The following is a 14,926-nucleotide window of genomic DNA, read 5'->3' as shown; positions in this document are numbered from 1 at the left end:
TTTTTTGGTTGTGCTGGGTCTTCGTTGCTGTGTGGGCTTTTCTCTAGTCGCGGAGAGTAAGGGCTCCTCTCTAATAGCGGTGCACAGGCTTTTCACTGCAGGGGCTTCTCCTGCGCGAGGGCTTCAGGAGTTGCGGCACATGGGCTCAGGAGTTGCAGCTCCCACACTCTAGAGTATGGGCTCAGCAGCTGTGGCACACGGGCTTAGCTGTTCTGTGGCATGTGGGATCTTCCCAGACCAGGGATCAAACCTGTGTCTTCTCCATTAGGAGGTGGATTCTTTACCACTGAGCCACCAGAGAAGCCCCACTAATTCTTACAATTATAAAAAAACTTGATTCTAGAACAATAATACTAAAAAACCAAAGTTGACTATCATTACAGTGTTTGCTAATAAACGAGAAAAAGGCATAAGAAGAAAAAAGAAAGGTAAGGAAAAGGAAAATGACAGAGAAAAGGAAAAGGAGGAAGAAAGAAAGGAACCAAACGGCCACATAACGGACTAGTTTGTCAATTAACATAAATGTCTTAGGTACATTATTAAACATATCCCAGCGATTTATTTTTTTTGTTATTGCTCTGCTATATTTTATTTCTCTTGAGTACATTTTTACTTAAGAAGGATGCTGACCATACAGGAGAAGCAAGCAATGCTAAGTCTGGAAGTAAATGTTAAATCTAGGAAAAATTTAGTTGAGTTTTCCCCAGCCTTTGAAAGAATAAGGCATATATTTATACAATGTAATACCTTCTTAAGGCAATAAGCTAGGTGAGTTCTGGAAGAGCACGATCTAATTTCAAGGTGGTAGACATTACTGATGATAATAGGTGAGCTGCCTTAACTTCTGCCAGATCCAGATCTGAGAGCTGTGTCTAGCATCCACTACATCTTTTGGGCTAGGCTCAGTGGATTAACATTTGAGCCAGTTCAGTGGCCATAACAGGAAATGAGCTGGATAAAACCTAGTATAATTCAGTCAGCCTGTACTAAAAAACACAAGTATACTATGAAATGGGCATACAGTCCCATATCCAAAGATGAGTCAATTTACTATGGAGGGCTGGTATCACTTGCGTTCCTATGTCTAAGGGCAGAATAGCAATGAGAAGGGAGCAGAAGAGTCAAAAGCTAAATCCTAGTTATATCTGGATTGTTTTGAGGTTAGTTTTAGCTTAGAACAAGAAAAAACAAAGACAAAACCCTGACTAGGAAGGAACTAGGATGAGCTCTTCAACTTGAATGAATGAGCCAAGCTAGAAAACTCTTACGAGGAAAAAGGCTGAGTAAGATGTTTTACGGTGGTTTCCAATTTTTAGAACAACTCTGGGTATCTCCTGCTTTTATAAGATTCTAGACAGTTCAGCAATACAGCCTTTCAAAACTAGCCTATTAGGCTTCTAGGGTCCACATTCATTTGAGCCATCTTGAAAGTAAAACATGAAGTCTCTGAAGCAGGAACAAATGAAATAATAACTAGTCCCACATACCCTAACTCCTACCACTGGGGTAATGCAATCTGAGCCAGATCAGACATCACATAGTACATGTACTGGGGTCTGCACTGCAGGGCAATGTGACAGGCAGACTAGTATCTCCACCCCAAAGAGGTCTATGTCCTAATCCCTGGGACCTGTGAATATGTTACCTTATACAGTAAAAGAGACTTCACAGATATGATTAAGTTAAGGTTCTTGACATTGGTAAAGTATCCTAGTATCCAGGTGGGCCCAATGTAATCACGAATCCTTAGAAGAGAATGACAGGAGGGTCAGAATCAGAGATATATTGGAAGATGCTATGCTGCTGTCTTTAAAAATGGTGGAAGGGGCCACAAGCCAAGAAGTGCAGGCAGCTTTTAGAAACTGGAAAAGGTAAGGTAAGGGATTCTACCCAAGAGCATGCAGAAGGGATATAACTCTGCCAACACTTTGAGTTTAATCCAGTGGAACCATTTCAGATTTCTGATCTCCAGAGGTTTAAGATAATACATTTGTGTTGTTTTTAGTCACCAAGTTTGTGGTAATCTGTTATAGCAACAATAGGAATGAGCCCTAAATATAAGACTCTGGGAAGCTTGTGCAGTAGATCTTCCCTCTGGAGACCAGGGAAGGTGTGAAGAGGAGTTGGTGGGGGGGGGGGGGGGTGGCGATGGGTGGGGGGTTGTGTGTGTGGAGGGGGAACCTATCCCTGAGTATGAACACGGTTCTAGGGAAGACCTTGGGTTCTTATGCTCTGCAATGTGAAATATGTTTCTCGGCAAGAGATAAAGACTATCATCTCTGAGTCTTACAATTCAGGGAATGTAGGAATGGTCTCAGGTCTCATCTACTCCTAATCCCCCAGGCAAATGTTAAACAAGTACCTCCTGAGAAGCAAGTATCTCCAGTATCTCCTGGAGTTCTCAATGTCTACTCAGTCCAAGTTTAACTTTCAAAGCTTGTCTCTGAAGCTCAGGTCCCAAGTTCTAATAAAATTTGCTCAGAAAGCCCCATTTTCTCTAAAGTCCTACAGAGCCTTTATGGCCTTCTGACTCCCTCAGTACATGGGTATGCTCTTTATTGCTTACTCTATCTGGTTTCCAAGGATCTGACCTAGCCATCTAAACAAACCCAACCCTACTTAGAAGCCTCTTTACACTAAGTTCCCTCCTCCAGCTGCATTGATCATTCCCTTCTTTGTCTTCCTATAACATCCTAATTATATAATTCATTACATCGCATCCCAGTTACTTTCTTACATATCTGTTCCTTTCTCCCACTTGGTTTATAGCCTTTTAAGGCAAGATCTATATCCTGTTCTTTCTTGAATCCCCAATATAGTGTCAAACACAGAGGAGACTCTTGCTATAATTTTGATAGATGAACTACTTTGTGTATTACTTTTATGATGAAGATTAGTGATGTGGCATTGGGAATACATTAAGACAGAATTCTAGATCTCTCAAGCCAGTAACACAGCAGACTGGTCAAGAACCCAGTATCTACTGACCAGTACAGACTGCCCGGCTATAGTCTCAGTCCTGTCACTTTCTAGGTGTGTGATCTTGCACAAAATAGCTAATATATAAAATATACTACGTATGTAACCAATATAAACATACAGCTAATATACATATTATATACATAAAACCAACTAATATATGGCTTCTATTCTTTGACCAAGTAAACCTACTCCTGAAATTTATCACTTAAATGTCTGGTTATAGGAAAACTGGGAAATACAAATCACAGTATTTTTGTACATTGGAAATTATAAAGTCATTAACAAGTCTATATAAGAATATTTATAGTGAAAATCAGAAGGGACATGGAATGATTCTAACAGTTGTTTAAGGGAGGCAGGAATGTGAGTAGTTTATTTATATAAACATAATGCTGCTTCATAATTTAAAAAAAAAGGAAAAATATATTTTTTCCTAAGTCAACAACTGATGATAAAATTTTCAATAATATTTCTCTGTATTTATAATGGCTGAATTACAGTGAATAACCAAAATTTTAAACACTACTCTAAAAACGTGTTCAAGATTAAAATCTCTTCCAAGAGCCATTATTAACAATAAAAGAGATTTCATTTCCTTAAAAATTTAACTTAAAATTAATTCAGATTCCATATGATTCTGTACAGCAACACAGATTCAGCTTTTCCTATCCCTATTTCCAATATATCACGTATTTTCTCTTTTGTTCAGGAGGCCTCAAGTTCTCATCACCATGGAATTTAATACAAGTTGGAAGGACGTCAGCTAATATGGAGACAGACTCTCTCATTAAACAATGCTACATCCTCCCCAATAGAGGGAAGAGATAATGTGATAATTTTGCAAACATTCTTATACCCAATCTGCCAGACTCTGATTCAGCAAACCAAAGCAAGCTTATTATTCTGAAGTTAAAATATTAAAAGAGCTTAATTATTTATTCAGGAAAGATTCTCAAATTTATTACAGTACTATACCTGCATAAACATTCTGTACTAAAACTGTCAAGTTGGATATTCTAATTTTATTGATTTACATTATTACTTTTATATTATATGCTTAAATTCAAAAGTAGTCTTCTTTAAGTTACATGAATGAGTAAATGGAATTACAAATTTGTAATTGACATGTAAGTTTTAGATAGGCCCCTCTTGTAACTATGCCAGTAATTATGAAGTGTATTTTACTACTTACATACAAGGTTAATTCTTGGACCAGGATAGGAGATAACTGGCAGGAAGGAAGGGTAAGGAAAACATTAACCTGGAAAAAAAAATTCCTTTCATTTGACCTTAATAACCCATCGAAAGTCATTTGTTTGTCTAGATTCTTTCAGTGTTCATTGTGAAACAGTCAAATTATAACTGCAACCTATAAATCTACATTTACTCTCCACTTCAATATGACCCTATTCTGATCACTGTACTAAAACTGCACTCGTTCACATCATCAGGAATTTCCTAAGAGTTAAGTTCTTATCCTCAATTCTTGTTTTAACCTTAAACTGCCAATAATTCATTTATATCCTTATCTCTTTATTACCTCGGTTTCCATAACTACCCATCGTTTTAAGAGGTCTCTTCATTTTTTTCAGAACAAATTCTCTTTTACCTATGATGATGGCTCTACTTTCCTATCTCCTTCAGATCAGATCAGATCAGTCACTCAGTCGTGTCCGACTCTTTGTGACCCCATGAATCACAGCACGCCGGGCCTCCCTGTCCATCACCAACTCCCGGAGTTCACTGAGACTCATCAAGTCAGTGATGCCATCCAGCCATCTCATCCTCTGTCGGCCCCTTCTCCTCTTGCCCCCAATCCCTCCCAGCATCAGAGTCTTTTCCAATGAGTCAACTCTTCGCATGAGGTGGCCAAAGTACTGGAGTTTCAGCTTTAGCATCATCCCTTCCAAAGAAATCCCAGGGCTGATCTCCTTCAGAATGGACTGGGTGGATCTCCTTGCAGTCCAAGGGACTCTCAAGAGTCTTCTCCAACACCACAGCTCAAAAGCATCAATTCCTTGGCGCTCAGCCTTCTTCACAGTCCAACTCTCACATCCATACATGACCACAGGAAAAACCATACCCTTGACTAGATGGACCTTTGTTGGCAAAGTAATGTCTCTGCTTTTCAATATGCTACCTAGGTCGGTCATAACTTTCCTTCCAAGGAGTAAGCATCTTTTAATTTCATGGCTGCAGTCACCATCACCATCTGCAGTGATTTTGGAGCCCAGAAAAATAAAGTCTGACACTGTTTCCACTGTTTCCCCATGTATTTGCCATGAAGTGATGGGACCAGATGCCATGATCTTCGTTTTCTGAATGTTGAGCTTTAAGCCAACTTTTTCACTCTCCACTTTCACTTTCATCAAGAGGCTTTTTAGTTCCTCTTCACTTTCTGCCATAAGGGTGGTGTTATCTGCATATCTGAGCTTATTGATATTTCTCCCAGCAATCTTGATTCCAGCTTGTGTTTCTTCCAGTCCAGCGTTTCTCATGATGTACTCTTCATAGAAGTTAAATAAGCAGGGTGACAATATACAGCCTTGACGTACTCCTTTTCCTATTTGGAACTAGTCTGTTGCTCCATGTCCAGTTCTAACTGTTGCTTCCTGACCTGCATATAAATTTCTCAAGAGGCAGATCAGGTGGTCTGGTATTCCCATCTCTTTCAGAATTTTCCACAGTTTATTGTGATCCACACAGGCAAAGGCTTTGGCATAGTAAATAAAGCAGATATAGATGTTTTTCTGGAACTCTCTTGCTTTTTTGATGATCCAGCGGATGTTGGCAATTTGATCTCTGGTTCCTCTGCCTTTTCTAAAACCAGCTTGAACATCAGGAAGTTCACGGTTCATATACTGCTGAAGCCTGGCTTGGAGAATTTTGAGCATTACTTTACTAGCGTGTGAGATGAGTGCAATTGTGCGGTAGTTTGAGCATTCTTTGGCATTGCCTTTCTTTGGGATTGGAATGAAAACTGACCTTTTCCAGTCCTGTGGCCACTGCTGAGTTTTCCAAATTTGCTGGCATATTGAGTGCAGCACTTGCACAGCATCATCTTCCAGGATTTTGAATAGCTCAACTGGAATTCCATCACCTCCACTAGCTTTGTTCGTAGTGATGTTTTCTAAGGCCCACCTGACTTCACATTCCAGGATGTCTGGCTCTAGGTCAGTGATCACACCATCGTGATTATCTGGGTCATGAGACCTTTTTTGTACAGTTCTTCTGTGTGTGTCCTATCTCCTTAATGGAAGCAAACTCACTTTCTGAGTCTGTTTTCTTCTCTGGACGTCTTCCTTCCTTCCAGAGAGCACATCCATTCTTAAAGTCACTTATCTTTCAGTGGTTTCTATGAATACACATTGTAAACTGTAAACTTTTATTGGAACCCAAATGACAGACAGTGGCAGCAGAATCATAGTTTTTCTCAAAGGGCTTCTACTATTATTTCAGTGATAATTCTTAATGCTCTATCACCCTGACTACTATCCTGACCTTGAGGCCATATTCTAAATTTTTATGGGTTTCCCTGGTGGCTCAGCTGGTAAAAGAATCTGCCTGCAATGCAGGAGACCTGGGTTTGATCCCTGTGTTGCGAAGATCCCCTGGAGAAGGGAAAGGCTACTCACTCCAGTACTCTGGCCTGGAGAATTACATGGACTGTACAGTCCATGGGGGTCACAAAGAGTCTAAGCCCCATTTTTTCTTGCACTTTCTATCATTATCTCACATTCAGTTGAGCTCCCCTCAAAATAACCATCTTCTTTGTTACAGCCTCAATTTCTTGTCATAACACTATTATTCCAGTAGTTACTAAGATATACATATACTTTCAGTTCCCTTTACATCTTACCTTTCATGCAACATTATTTTTGAGTAGCTGTAATTGTATTATAGAGGTTAGGTATATTGTTAAGAAAACAGATTAAATACCTGCCCTTACAGTGTATACACAGCAACGGAGGTTAGGAGAGAACTGAATTTCAATCCATTTATAAGAATTTAATAACTCCTGAAATACAAGAATCAAAAAAAAAACCCCCAAACTGGAAACTCTATTTTAATTCTCAAAGCTTGATATTAACATATGCTCTGACAAACACATGCTCTAATAAAGATTTTATATTTCATTTATACCAAAAGACAGGCCCCTTTCATATTCTAGGAAGCACAAGAAGTTATCCTATAAAATCTAAGGAACAAGCACTCTAATTTCCCATTTTATACATGCTTATCCAAACTAGAACATGTGGACTCCAAAGTCTAAACAGTGCTTTTGCTACATCAAATAGTAACTATTTATGAATATGGATTCAGTTTCCCAGGAAAGAAGCACTGTGGTATGGTATGATGTAAATACATAGCATTTAGGTTCAGAGAGATAGAGATGCAAACTAGCTCCTAAACTGCAAACCGCCCTTCTTTTACCATATGATTATGTCTAAGAAGAGGGAAAAGCTGTGCCTGCTGTTGCAGGTACCATAAAGCTAAACGAAATGGGGACTAAATCAAGGCCTTATTGCAATTTACTTTATGGCTACTAAAGTATATTGTTCTTGGCTAGGTATACTTCTTTGTCCACCCGTATATGTCATGTGTTAGGAATCTAGCCAAGCTTAGTCAGAGTCTATACCGAAGCTAGCAGGCAGGTATGCCAGATTACATAAGGCAGCATGAGAAAATAATGGCCATCAACTTGTTACCAGTTTAGAAAAGTTAAACACAGTGAAACATTTGAAGCTATCTAAAACATAAAGAGTTAAAACAGAGTTGGTATTTCACTTAATGCTGATGTGTGCTATTTATCCTTATTCTATTGAATTCATGACACAGTGTTAGTTCAGTTCAGTTGCGCAGTCGTGTCCGACTCTTTGTGACCCCGTGACTGCAGCACTCCAGGCCTCCCTATCCATCACCAACTCCCGGAGTTTACTTAAACTCACGTCCATTGAGTCAGTGATGCCATCCAACCACATCATCCTCTGTCGTCTCTTTCTCCTTCCGCCTTCAATCTTTAATCTTCCAATGAGTCAGTTCTTCATCAGGAGGCCAAAGTATTGGAGTTTCAGCTTTAGCATCAGTCCTTCCAATGAATATCAGAACTGATTTCCTTTAGGATGAACTGGTTGGATCTCCTTGCAGTCCAAGGGACTATCAAGAGTCTTCTCCAACGCCACAGTTCAAAAGCATCAATTCTTCAGCACTCAGCTTTCTTTATAGTCCAACTCTCACATTCATACACGACCACTACAAAAACCATAGCCTTGACTAGACAGACCTTTGTTGGCAAAGTAATGTTTCTGCTTTTTAATATGCTGTCTAGGTTGGTCATGGAGAAGGCAATGGCAACCCACTCCAGTACTCTTGCCTGGAAAATACCATGGATGGAGGAGCCTGGTAGGCTGCGGTCCATGGGGTCGCTGAGTGTCGAACACACTGAGCGACTTCACTTTCACTTTTCACTTTGATGCACTGGAGAGGGAGATGGCAACCCACTCCAGTGTTCTTGCCTGGAGAAGCCCAGGGATGGCAGAGCCTGGTGGACTGCCGTGTACGGCATCTCACAGAGTTGGACAGACTGAAGCGACTTAGCAGCAGCAGAAGCAGCAGGTTGGTCATAACTTTTCTTCCAAGGAGTAAGTGTCTTTTAATTTCATGGCTGCAGTCACCATCTGCAGTGATTTTGGAGCCCCCCAAAATAAAGTCAGCCACTGTTTCCACTATTTCCCCATTTATTTGCCATGAAGTGATGGGACCGGATGCCATGATCTTAGTTTTCTGAATGCTGAGCTTTAAACCACCTTTTTCACTCTCCTCTTTCACTTTTACCAAGAGGCTCTTTAGTTCTTCTTCACTCTCTGGCATAAGGGTGGTGTCATCTGTATACCTGAGGTTATTGATATTTCTCCCGGCAATCTTGATTCCAGCTTGTGCTTCCTCCAGCCCAGGGTTTCTCATGATGTACTCTGCAGATAAGTTAAATAAGCAGGGTGACAATATACAGCCTTGATGTTCTCCTTTCCCTATTTGGAACCAGTCTGTTGTTCCATGTTCAGTTCTAACTGTTGCTTCCTGACCTGCATACAGATTTCCCAAGAGGCAGGTCAGGTGGTCTGGTATTCCCATCTCTTTCAGAATTTTCCACAGTTTGTGGTGATCCACACAGTCAAAGGCTTTGGCATAGTCAATAAAGCAGAAATAGATGTTTTTCTGGAACTCTCGTGCTTTTTAAGTGTTAAGTGACAGAATGTTAAGAGTTATTTAATTACAAAATTGACCAAACAATTAAAATAATAATATGATTTGTGATTTTCTCTGCCCTCAATAAATTTTGAAAAAAGATACACAGATTAAAGAAATTAGAGTTGTCTAATCTTAGGAAACGAGAGCAATAAAGTAATTTCTGATTCTAAGACAGGATGTTAAAGGCTTTAATAACAAAATTATCAATCACTGACCTCCAAACAATTAAGAAAAAAGAAAAAACAAACACTTAAGACTGAAATTGAAAATATAGAGTAAAACTATAAGTATAAAGTATATGGCCAAATCATAAAAACAGTAATTTTAAAGAGAATATATAGTCACCTTTTCTTCAGGTCTTTAAACACTCATCAACAGAATGATAAGCAGAAGCTGGAGACAAATACATCCCTTCTTAGAGAAACCAATAATATTGATCAAATCAGCAATTTTTAAACTTTCTGGTAGTAGACTGTTATAACTTTTACAAATTTAAAAATTACTGAAGATTCGTGTTGAGAAACTGGGATTGATATATACACACTGCTGCTGCTGCTGTTGCTAAGTCGCTTCAGTTGTGTCCGACTCTGTGCGACCCCATAGATGGCAGCCCACCAGGATCCCCCATCCCTGGGACTCTCTAGGCAAGAACACTGGAGTGGGTTGCCATTTCCTTCTCCAATCCATGAAAGTGAAAAATGAAAGTGAAGTCACTCAGTCGTGTCCCACTCTTCGCTACCCCCCATGGACTGCAGCCAACCAGGCTCCTCCATCCATGGGATTTTCCAGGCAAGAGTACTGGAGTGGGTTGCCATTGCCGTCTCCGTATTATTTTACACACTACTATGTAGCCAGGCTTCAGCAATACGTGAACCGTGAACTTCCAGATGTTCAAGCTGGTTTTAAAAAAGGCAGAGGAACCAGAGATCAAATTGCCAACATCCGCTGGATCATCAAAAAAGCAAGAGAGTTCCAGAAAAACACCTATTTCTACTTTATTGACTGTGCCAAAGCCTTTGACTGTGTGGATCACCACAAACTGTGGAAAATTCTGAAAGAGATGGGAATACCAGACCACCTGACCTACCTCTTGAGAAATCTGTATGCAGGTCAGGAAGCAACAGTTAGAACTGAACATGGAAAAACAGACTGGTTCCAAATAGGAAAAGGAGTACATCAAGGCTGTATATTGTCACCCTGCTTATTTAACTTAAATGCAGAGTACATCAGGAGAAATGCTGGGCTGGAAGAAGCACAAGCTGGAATCAAGACTGCTGGGAGAAATATCAATAAGCTCAGATATGCAGACGACACTACCCTTATGGCAGAAAGTGGAGAAGAACTAAAAAGCCTCTTGATGAAAGTGAAAGTGGAGAGTGAAAAAGTTGGCGTAAATCTCAAGAGTCAGAAAACGAAGATCATGGTATCTGGTCCCATCACTTCAGGGGAAACAGATGGGGAAACAGTGTTAGACTGTATTTTGGGGGGGCTCCAAAATCCCTGCAGATGGTGACTGCAGCCATGAAATTAAAAGACGCTTGCTCCTTGGAAGAAAAGTTATGACCAACCTAGATAGCATATTCAAAAGCAGAGACATTACTTTGCCAACAAAGGTCCATCTAGTCAAGGCTATGGTTTTTCCAGTGGTCAGGTATGGATGTGAGAGTTGGACTGTGAAGAAAGCTGAGTGCTGAAGAATTGATGCTTTTGAACTGTGGTGTTGGAGAATACTCTTGAGAGTCCCTTGGACTGCAAGGAGATCCAACCAGTCCATCCTAAAGATTATTAGCCTTGGGATTTCTTTGGAAGGAATGATGCTAAAGCTGAAACTCCAGTACTTTGGCCACCTCATGCGAAGAGTTGACTCACTGGAAAAGACTCTGATGCTGGGGGGGTTGGGGGCAGGAGGAGAAGGGGACGACAGAGGATGAGATGGCTGGATGGCATCACTGACTCGATGGACGTGAGTCTGGGTGAACTCTGGGAGTTGGTGATGGACAGGGAGGCCTGGCGTGCTGCACTTCGTGGGGTCGCAAACTAAGCTACTGAACTGAACTGAACTGACTGATAAAGTATTTTAGTGTGTAGTATTTTACACACTACTATATGTAAAATAGATAACTATAATAATGACTGATTTTATAACACAGAGAACTCTACTGAAGACTCTATAATGACTTTTATAGGAAAAGAATGTAAAAAAGACTGGATACATGTATATGAATAACTGATTCACTCTGCTGTAAAGCGGAAACTAACACAACATTGTAAATCAACTATACTCCAATAAAAATTTTTAAAAAAGATCTCTAAGAGCCTTTGTTTATGTGAGAGATATTCATCATATTAAAAATTAAAATAAATTTATCCATTAAAAATAAACTCATTATATATTTGACATTCCTAATATCCTAAAATCAAAAATAACTATATTTTTTTAAAAATTAAGTGAACACAAAGGCATTGTTTTACATGTTTACAAATCTTTTTTAACATTTGGCTAACAGAAAACAGATTCTCATAGTATTAAATCAGTTATGATATGTTTCGTTTGGGTTGATGCATATGAAGAAAATCCAGCCTTATATAATTAGAAAAGAGAGAAATGTTTTAAAATAGCCTTTTTAGATAAGTGTGACTATTCATATTTGATACCAAAAACTCAACAAGTGGTCATTTCTTAGATTACCTGCAGTGTAAAATCTGAAATCTTATCAATGAACTTTTGCAATGTTTAAAAATCTACTGGTTTACCTTATATTTTGAACAAATCTTTTACCCATGCATAATTGCAAAAAATCATATACTTACCTTGAAAAATACTAATTCACTAAGTTATACAGATCTTCTAGATTCTGTCACATTTCATTATAGAGTATTTTAAAAACTCATGTTAATTTATATCACTGCCAATCTTATTTAGTAAGTCCCTAAGTACTGGGAAGCTGTCAAGCTTAAGGCAGTAAATATAAGTTTTCAAAATTCCAATACTCACTGGCAAGCTCAATCATCTTTTACTGTTGTTATTAGTTTAAAATGTTTTCATGAAAAAATAAGCATCAACATTTCAACTCACACCTCAAACCATTCCTCAAAGCTATCAGCAGACAAGAGCAGAAGGACTTTGTGCATTCTTCTCATTTATAGACTAATAAAAAGATGTGTACTCAAGGACGGAGATTAATTAACATTAGTAATTCTACTGCTTCATCGAGGAAATTTTAAGTAAAATTGGCTTTTTTTTTTTAAAACAGCAAGTGGCCGGCAGTGAGGAATACAGTAATTACTTAAGGTTCGGTGCCACTGCCTTGATTCACCCAAAAGCGGTGGCAGTTTTATCCTCCATTTTCTGCACTATCATCACAAATGTCAACACAGTGAAAAAGGCAAATAACATCTCAAAATTAGTATTGATTTAAATACTAAAAATAGTTTTGATCTACTTTACCTCTACAAGTCCTCAGAATGCACTTTAAGACTCATTGGATTAGACAGGAAAACAACCTAAATGTCCGCTGACAGACGAACAGCTAGAAAATATGTGGTGCATATATACAGTGAAATATTTACTAGTCAGCCATAAAAAAGAATGAAACAAAGCTCCTGGAGCAACATGGACGGACACAGAGACCACCATAATAAGTGAAGCAAGTCAGAAAGACAAAGTCAAACCTCATATGATATTACTGGATCTAAAATGTGATGCAAATAAACCTAAATATGAAACAGAAACAAAATCAAGGGCACAGAGAACAGACTGGTGGTTACCAAGGGGAAGGGGGTGGGGGAGGGCAGGAGTGAGAGTCTGAGATTAGCAGATGCAAACTGGTATATACAGAAAGGATAAACAACGAGTCCCACTGTATAGAACAGGGAACTACATTCAACATCCTGTGACAAACTATAATGGAAAACATATGAAAAAGAATATATGTATGACTGAATCACTTTATTGTACAGAAATTTATACAGCATTGCAAATCAACTACACTTGAATAAAACTAAAAAAAAAAGACTCAATGGATTAGATACATCTCTTAAAGTTTTCCAATTTTATAAAGTATATTTTAAATTATACTATAAATGATTAAAAAGTATTTTCCTACTTGAGTTCTTTTATGTTAAAATAGACATATTACCTTAGTAATAACATTCAAAAACATTTTACTGTGGTATTCTAAGAAAGTTTTAATTAATCACATAAGAAGATCTGATATTAAATGTTATTGTTAGTGTTCAATATTCAGAACCTAAAGCAACAGTTTCATAATCTTACTGAAAATGTTCAAATCAAAAACAAAGACTGAACAGACTAATCAAGAGTTAATCTCCTTAGAGCATTACTGTTCAGCAGTGTATTTGTAATATTTACAATCCAATCAAAGAGATGAATTTAATAACAACTGGATGATTTAAAATCTAAGTTATAGGAATTTCTGAGAACAATACTGCAGGTCAGAACAGTTGGTAATGAATTCATAAAAAGGCAGAAATCAAGTAAGGACTTAAAGGACAGGGAATTAGAGAAGAAACAAGACATTTCAGAATCAGGGATTAACAATAAAGCTAAGGGGATGGCATTTTTAAAAGTGGGAAAAGCAAGAGGGAAGGCAACCAGTCTGACTGATATGATCATGTTGGAGAATAACGAGAGATTAGGCTGACTCGGCAGAATGAGGGCAGAGAAAAAATAAGGCTTCAGAAGCCAAGTAAAATGAGGCAAACAATAGTGTACCGCCATAGTTTTCTTATGACAGAACGTTGAGAAGGATAAACTTTTAGCAAGATTAACCTGAACACGAGACTTGAAGAGGAAAAGACTTGCAAAAGGAACATTTAGGAGTCAAGTACTTTCAGTACTGGAAGAAGAGGTTGATAAGAGTAAACAAACTTTTAGGCAACAGGAATGGAAAGACATGAACCCATCAGATAAGACGGAGTGAACTCTGCATTAGTAACAGGTTAGGTAAAGGAGATGAGTAAGTCAAGGATAATCTGAAGATATTTAGGGTTACAAATTTGAGAAATAATACTATACACTATGCTATGCTATGCTAAGTCACTTCAGTCGTGTCTGACTCTGTGTGACCCCATAGACGGCAGCCCACCAGGCTCCCCCGTCCCTGGGATTCTCCAGGCAAGAACACTGGAGTGGGTTGCCATTTCCTTCTCCAATGCATGGAAGTGGAAAGTGAAAGTGAAGTCACTCAGTCGTGTCCGACTCCTAGCGACCCCATGGACTGCAGCCTACCAGGCTCCTCCATCCATGGGATTTTCCAGGCAAGAGTACTGGAGTGGGGTGCCACTGCCTTCTCCGAAACTATACACTAGGTATCATGAAACATAACACATTCATTTAATTATACAAGCTTAATATTTTAGAGACAAGGAAACTGAAATCCAGAGTAACTAATTTGTCTTGCTAATAAGTGTTTTAGGATTCCAGGGGGTGCTAGTGGTAAAGAACCCACCCGCCAATGCAGGAGATGAAAGAGATGTGGGTTCAATCCCTGAGTCAGGAAGATCCCCTGGAGAAGGGCACGGCAACCCACTCCAGTATTTTTGCCTGGAGAATCCCATGGACAGAGGAGCCTGGTGGGCTACAGTCCACGGGGTCACACAGAGTTGGACACAACTGAAACGACTTAGCACAGTAAGTGTTTTAGGCATTCCTGACATACAGGCTTATCTGACT

At 39.0% G+C, this 14,926-nt stretch overlaps 1 protein-coding gene across 3 annotated transcripts in view; it reads right to left on the bottom strand.

Moving 5' to 3' along the window:
* ANKIB1 (ankyrin repeat and IBR domain containing 1) overlaps window positions 1–14,926 on the bottom strand; it is a 156,983-nt gene that overhangs the window by 83,884 nt on the left and 58,173 nt on the right. The window lies entirely within an intron of this gene.

Source organism: Bos javanicus, chromosome 4 (assembly GCF_032452875.1).
Source record: "Bos javanicus breed banteng chromosome 4, ARS-OSU_banteng_1.0, whole genome shotgun sequence".
NCBI lineage: Eukaryota > Metazoa > Chordata > Mammalia > Artiodactyla > Bovidae > Bos > Bos javanicus.
The sequence above is the reverse complement of the archived record's forward strand: the minus strand, read 5'-3'. Positions and strand labels throughout refer to the sequence as shown.